The sequence below is a fragment of the Rhopilema esculentum genome, chromosome 7 (genome assembly GCF_057945365.1).
Source record: "Rhopilema esculentum isolate cy_ngs chromosome 7, ASM5794536v1, whole genome shotgun sequence".
Taxonomy (NCBI): domain Eukaryota; kingdom Metazoa; phylum Cnidaria; class Scyphozoa; order Rhizostomeae; family Rhizostomatidae; genus Rhopilema; species Rhopilema esculentum.
The window spans coordinates 13005715-13012537 of record NC_142821.1 but is presented as its reverse complement, the minus strand read 5'-3'; the positions used below and the strand labels follow the sequence as shown (position 1 = coordinate 13012537).

General features: G+C 38.8%; 2 protein-coding genes and 1 pseudogene across 17 annotated transcripts in view; 2 read left to right on the top strand and 1 right to left on the bottom strand.

Moving 5' to 3' along the window:
* LOC135683795 (HMG domain-containing protein 3) overlaps window positions 1-6823 on the top strand; it is a 180089-nt gene that overhangs the window by 27449 nt on the left and 145817 nt on the right. The window lies entirely within an intron of this gene.
* Window positions 1-6823, top strand: part of LOC148960015 (uncharacterized) — a 47732-nt gene that overhangs the window by 36096 nt on the left and 4813 nt on the right. The gene's annotated exons all lie outside the window — the stretch shown is intronic.
* On the bottom strand, window positions 5552-5754 carry LOC135684050 (U2 spliceosomal RNA; annotated as a pseudogene).

Sequence of the window (6823 nt, the reverse complement as noted above, 5' to 3'; positions counted from 1 at the left end):
ATAAAACGTTTTTTGATTATATTTTTAACAGGAATAATGACATAGCAAAATTTGCATAATTATTGTATGCATGGGCAAGTGAAAAGTTACATTCTTGGAACAATTTTTAATGGCTTATCATAAAAAGTCTGTTAAACACACATCTATACAATTCTTGCCTTGAATGCTGTTTGTGGATGGTGAACCAGACCATATATCCGTGCATAAGTCGTAGTAGGTCATTATGATTCGTCCTCCACCACTTCTCTTACCAAGATAGACAGCCTTCTTGTAATTGACACGCAACTGCTTCACTTTTGCGGCCACTTTTTCTTTAGCTATACTGTCAACAACAGACAACTTTGGGAATTCTTCCTCTGATTCTTTTGGGTACCTTTCGATAAACAATTCTTTTATCTTGTCATATTTTGATTTGATGCTTTCCCAATCCTTTCCTTTGTATGAGCATTGCGAAGAACAAGCCTTTACTGTTTCCAGTAATAGTTCGATTTCCTGATCAGTCCATTTAAAAATATCTTCTTTGGTTTTCTCTTTCCCCATACTGGGTTAGTTTAGTTATAATTTCGCAATTTCGAAATTGCAGGGAGAGCTATATCACAGAGGGCAATTGCGGGCGAGTAAATAGGTGAAATTTTAATGCTAGCAAAACCAATGGCAATAAATTGTTCTAAAGAATCTAAATTTAAGTCTAAATCAAGATTTTTAATATGTGAAAGGACCGTGTCCCACAGAAGCGAAACTAGACGGCAATGCATAAAAAGATAAAGCGTAATTTCATTATGGTTTTTACAGTGGGGGCAAGAAGGATTGTCGATAATTTTCTGACTAGCTAAACGATCGGCAGTGGGAATAGCGAGTTGGATTATTTTCCATTGCAGGTTGCAAGATTTACGGTCAGAATCTCTAGTAAATATCGAATTCAATATAAATTTCCAGTCAAGATTTGAGAATTTCTTTTCCCAATAAACACGAAACTTTTGGGAAGAAACATCAGTAGATGGCATAAGAGATGCGAGATAAAAGTCTTTAGAAGATAATTTACAAAGCGGCTTTTTAATGTCTTTAAAAGGGGGAGTGGAATTAATAGAAAGCGATCTTTAGGAGCAGAATTGGAACAAATGAAATTTTTCCATTCACAGGGAAGGCAAGATAAAATGAAGGAAAGGTCTTTAGGCTTAAATTTACTACCAACTAACTCATTAATAGCGGGTTCAGGGAGAAAACCAGGGGAAAATTCGTAGGTAATATCTCTTGATAAGGTAATTCCTGCATCCACCCAGTAGGGGTTGAGAGGTAGACTATCTTTTGCGATTTTAGGATTCGGTAAGAGGGGTTCGTTAAATATTTCAAACATGTTATCTAGAGATCTTTTATGGTCATTAGTAATAGCGAGATACGCACGGAGGGTGTGTTTATAGAAGGAAGGTAGTGTGTTTATTTCGCGGGACTGTAAATAGCATTTAAGAATATTTTTTCCGATTTTCAGATTTTTGTATTTTCCTAAGAAATGGTCGAAGAGGACTTTCCATTTGCCTGTTTGTTTGGGGGCAACGAGTTTGGCTAGCCACGATAACAGGAGGCTATTACATTTCTTCTCTATATCAAGAACATTGAGGCCGCCTTCTTGTTAAGGAAGTTTAGCTTGTGATCTAGGGATCGGGGGTCGTTTGCCATTAAAAAAGAAATGCCAAAGTTTTTCATTAAGTTGTTTGACCGCCCATTGGGGTATTGGGAAAACCAAAGCCGTATACAAAAGTGCAGAGTTTGCAAGCTGATTAACGATGACGGCCTTCTCCCTAAAGGTCAAGTGACCTGACTTCCATAGATCTAATGTTTTTATAAATTTAGAAACTTTAGGTTCCCAGTTCAGTTTATTCGTGTCTTCAGTACCGAAATAGAGACCAAGGATTTTGAGGGATTTCTTCTCCCAGTTAACACCTAGTGGGGAATCGAGGCGGTTTTCAAAGCTATTAAGCCAGAGGCCTTCACTTTTTTTTATTTTTTTTTATTTTAGCTCCAGAGGCTTTTTCGTAGTTTGCGATGTGATTTTCAATTACTAGTAAGGATTGGTTACCTTGAAGAAGAAGGGTAGTATCGTCTGCGTATTGTATAATTTTAAATTCAGTTTTACTGACAGTGACACCCTTAATTGCAGGGTCACAGGGGGCAACCTTGCCTGACACCTCTGCTAGGAGTGAAAGGGTCAGAACTAAAATTGTTACATTTAACTTTGCTTTCAATGTTATTGTTTTACCCAGCTTATAAAAACAGGACCGAAATTGAATTTTTCAAGTGTTTTAAGGAGAAAGTTCCAATTAACACAATCAAAGGCTTTCTTTTGATCAATAGATAATAGAGCGAACAGGAGATTTTCATCTTCAAAGAATTGAATAATGTCTAATAAAGCATGGCAATTGCCTAAAATTGAGCAGCCGGGAACAGAGCAAGTTTGGTCTACTGCTATAATGCTAGTTAGCCATAAAAGTCTTTTGACTATATTGACTAATTCAGTCGGGTCAGAGATGGAATTATCATGTTTTTCTTTAATTGATTTCATTGTACGGTCGCTTTGTCGTTTCTTTTCAAGAGAGCAGAAATATCTTGTGACTTTTTCGCCTTGTTCGGACCATTTAGCTTTTGACCTAATTTTTACGCCTTCAGTTTCGGAGGCTTCCAGGGATTTTACTTCGTTGCTTATGTTTTTGTAAAGCTTCTGAAATCGTGGGTCCCCTGAACTCTCTGCCTTTCTTTTCGCATTTCTGAGTTGTTTGAGTAGTTTAGATTTTTTGCGGATAAATTGTTTCTTTCGGTTTCTTGAATATTTTTTGGCAATGTCAACAAAAGTGTTTTTGCCGTGTTCCCACCATTCGGTTAATGAGGGGAAAGACTCTCGAGATTTTTCCCAGTCGGTGATAAATTTATTAATGGAGCTGATGAATTCTTGCTCTTTCAAAATAGAAGTATTTAATTTCCATATACCTTGCCCACGTTTAGGGGCTGAGAAATTGAGGGTAAGAGAAGTCCTATCATGATCAGAGTGGGGAAAGGGATCGATGCGAGGTTTATTAAAAATGTCGCAAAAATTCCTTGAAGTGTAAAATTTATCAATTCGACTAAACGAACCACGGGAACTAGAGAAAGTAAATTCCTTAGCAGAGGGGTTTTGTATACGCCAGATATCTTCTAAGGCATAAGAAGACAGAACTGCTTTTAAATTATTAGCAGTTTTTCAACATAATTTACGGGGCTAGAGCGATCCAAAGGATCTAAAACACAGTTAAAATCACCTCCTAAGATTATGGGAAAGTGTGGAGAAAAATTTTCTAACACCTTAGAGAGTTCATTAAAAATTTCCTTACGATTTGCAATGCCCTCAAGACCGCCTGTGGGAGCGTAAACGTTGCCCAAGATCAATCTATTGTCATCGATTGAAAGGTCGAGAACAATTAGATGGCCTGTGTCGGAAGTATGACGTGAATGGATTGTGGTTTTCAATCGATCAGAAATTAGAATAGAGACACCCTTTCTATTATCTTTACCAAAGGAATGAAAGGAAGTGCCGGGCCATTGGGAAAATACATTGTTAACATTAACGGGATTAAGGTGGGTTTCTTGCAAGAATAAAATATCAGGCTTAAGGCTATAAAGGTGATGTAAGATAGAATCCGAGCGACGGGGGTCGTTCAACCCATTCACGTTGATACTCACAACACAAGCTATGAGAAAAAATAAAACTAAATGGTAGGAATAGGATAAATTTCAATTATTGTTCTCACCAGCGGTTTTTTACGAGAAACGGTCTTTTCCGGGGTTGAAGGAACTGGTCTTTTTACAGGTTTCCTTGTGAAGGGTGCATAGTCGTCCGGGGTTTTTGTTTTCTTGGCTGTTGAGGAAAGTTTTTGTGTTCTTTGGGGATTAGGTTTTTGATCCTGGTTTGCGTCGATGCTTTCCGTAATGTTTTCATCTTCAATCGGGTGAGGGGGTTCAGGGGTTGTAGTGGTCGTCGTGGCAAGAGGGGCTTCATTGGTAATGGTTTCGTCCGCTATTTTTGCTGATGTAGTGCAGTTTTCTTCGCTCTGATCCTCGCTCGTATTGTCATGAGGTTGTGGCATTTCATCCTCTGGCTCAATTTCTCCACTATATCTCCTACCCCGGGCCCATTTTAGAGGGACGAATTTTTGACAATCTTTCTTGTTATGCTCTGTGGAGCCACAAAGATAGCAGTGACTGACGTTCCGAGAGGGGCAATCTGATGTTCTGTGAGTATCTGACATGCAAATATTACAGAACACAGGCTTTCCCCGGTATGAAAGAGAAATTTCTTGTTTCGAATAATTATAAATGGAGGCAACTCAGTACCTCCAGAAGGGAAGATTGTAACGAGCCTTTTTCCATTAAAAATATTCGGGAATCCTTCCCATGTTTGTTTCCATACACGGGTTACAGTTCCATGTCTTGACAAGGCATTTCCAATTTCGTTGTCGGAGACATCTGGCGATGCATAAGGAATTGTGATCAACAGCGCTCTTCTTCGTACAGGAGTGAAAGAGATACCAGGATCGTCAGCGGCCAAGGATGGAAACTTAACTAGCGAGTCAAGTACTTTATCCACCATTGGTGGTTTTGAAAAAATGATATTCCATTTTCGCCTTCCTGGGAGGGCAGCAAGGGGCATCAGCTGTTGTATGCAGTTTGGATTGTTAAAAAATTCGTGGAAGTATCCAATAATTTCCTTGAAGTTGATATCTGCACTCGTTTCAAATTTTGCTGCTCTGGCTGCTAAATCACTTGCGGTCATTTTGGCATTTCCTTGTTTCAACTTCTCAGCGAATGATATAGGTCTCATCTTTGGTTCATCAATATCTCCCCAAATAAATGGTACATTGGAAGCCATTTCCACTAGAAAGAGTTCGTAATGAGTAGTAAAGGCTTTAAAGCTTAGTTAATATATAAATTAAGAAGGTAAGGTAAGTATGAACTACCATTTTGGCTATTGACAACTCAGAGGCTGCAGAAACAAGCCGACATATGTGGGAAGGCTGTGTCAGTAGTCTCTGAATAGATCAATATGTTGAATATTGAGTGAATGTTCAGTATGATGGGGAACATCATCAAGTACTGGAATATACTGAAATATACTGAAATATAAAACTCACCATTCCTTTTGTGAAGAAAAACATTGCATCTTGCTTGATAAGTTGTGAGTCAGCCAGCAGTTGTCTGAAGTTGAAAATAAGCCTTGAATTTTTGAGCACACAAAGAGGGGTAGCTAGAAATGACTGACTACTAAACAGGCAAGCAAAAAAGCAAGAACAGAAGAACACAAAAACACAACACGTTGAAGGCTTCGCAGTCTGTGTATATTTGTTTAACAATCATAAATAAAACAGTCTAGTACAAGGTTTAAACTACTTAAACTATGGAAAAGCAACCAACTACATACAATGTTAGCTAGCTCCTAGTTAACATTGTAGATAGCCAGTCATATCAACAATATGGACTTGAATGATTGCAACTGTGAAAATCATTGTTTTCTTGCCAATTGATGAAAAGAGGCTGGGCCACCCATGGCTGTACTGCAATGCCAGGGCAACCCGTGCTCGTGGTGAGGCAAGCCTCATGCCGACAAGCTGGTTCCAAAAATCAGTTTAATATTTGAGCGCCCTTGGGTGCATATCAGATATTAGGCTGATAAGAACAGATACTTTTTTTTTTAAATTCCTGCCCTCTGATGACACAGTAGGGACAGGGCATAACAATCATGATCATTTATAGACAAGGTGACAATATAAAGGGAGACAACTGCCCCTTTTGTGCAGAGGTCCCCCTTGGCTACAAAATTTTACTTCACAATATACTGATTACTTGACAAAATACAAAAAGAGTTGGGGGATACGATACAATTTACAGACATTTGGTTAAAGTGAAAAATTATCGACAATGATACAATTAACTGGAAAATCAAACATTGCGATATACTGACAATATAACGCTACTTGTTTAATGGAAGTTACAGAGACAACAGTAGTGAATTTCAGGTCGATAATGTTCATGTTTTTGTTTACGATAATATAATGAAGAGTTAAAAGAGGTTGCTACGATATAGAGGATAAGTAAATTATTAAATCTTGAGTGAGAGCGTACCATTTTGGTAGCTGCAGCGGACATTGTTATAAGCCCATATAGGGAATTCTTTAGCAAATAGGGAAGGAGAGGACAAAGTAAACTTAATTCTGTTTCTAATAGTGGCCATTATAGAAGAAACAACGCCTAGAGGGTTGGGGGCCTTCTTTTCAAACCTGCGATCACATCTGTGCATCCATATGGAATGACGAGTGACTTTTAGTAGGCAACGGCAGAGAGTTTTGGCATTCCAGTTGATGCCATTCGGAAGGGTCTTGGGAGGGTTGGGAGCGAACATGCTCCCATGGGATTTGCCACTGTTGTGGCTTCGCAACGGCAGCATTCCATGCCAGGGCCGGCAATATGTCGGAGTAGACCAAGGCGAGAATGCTGCCATTAATACTACTTACAGGTGTGCCCGCGGCACTTAACAAAACAACAACAACTTTATACAAATTACACAAAGAAAGAAGACAAGTGTAATGTGGAGATGGTTTTGAAGCATGAGGAAACAAATTGGAACAGAGAAATTTTGCAGTTGGAAAGTACTTGAAAAGTTGAAAACCGATATTGTAGCGGGCGAAATAAACCCAAGGGGAATCATAGTTGATATACATAATTGACTGAAGAAACTTCAGGTGTAGGGCGTTTGTTTTCAGGTGTATGTCAACTACACCTTGACCACCTGGGGGGTTGAAAC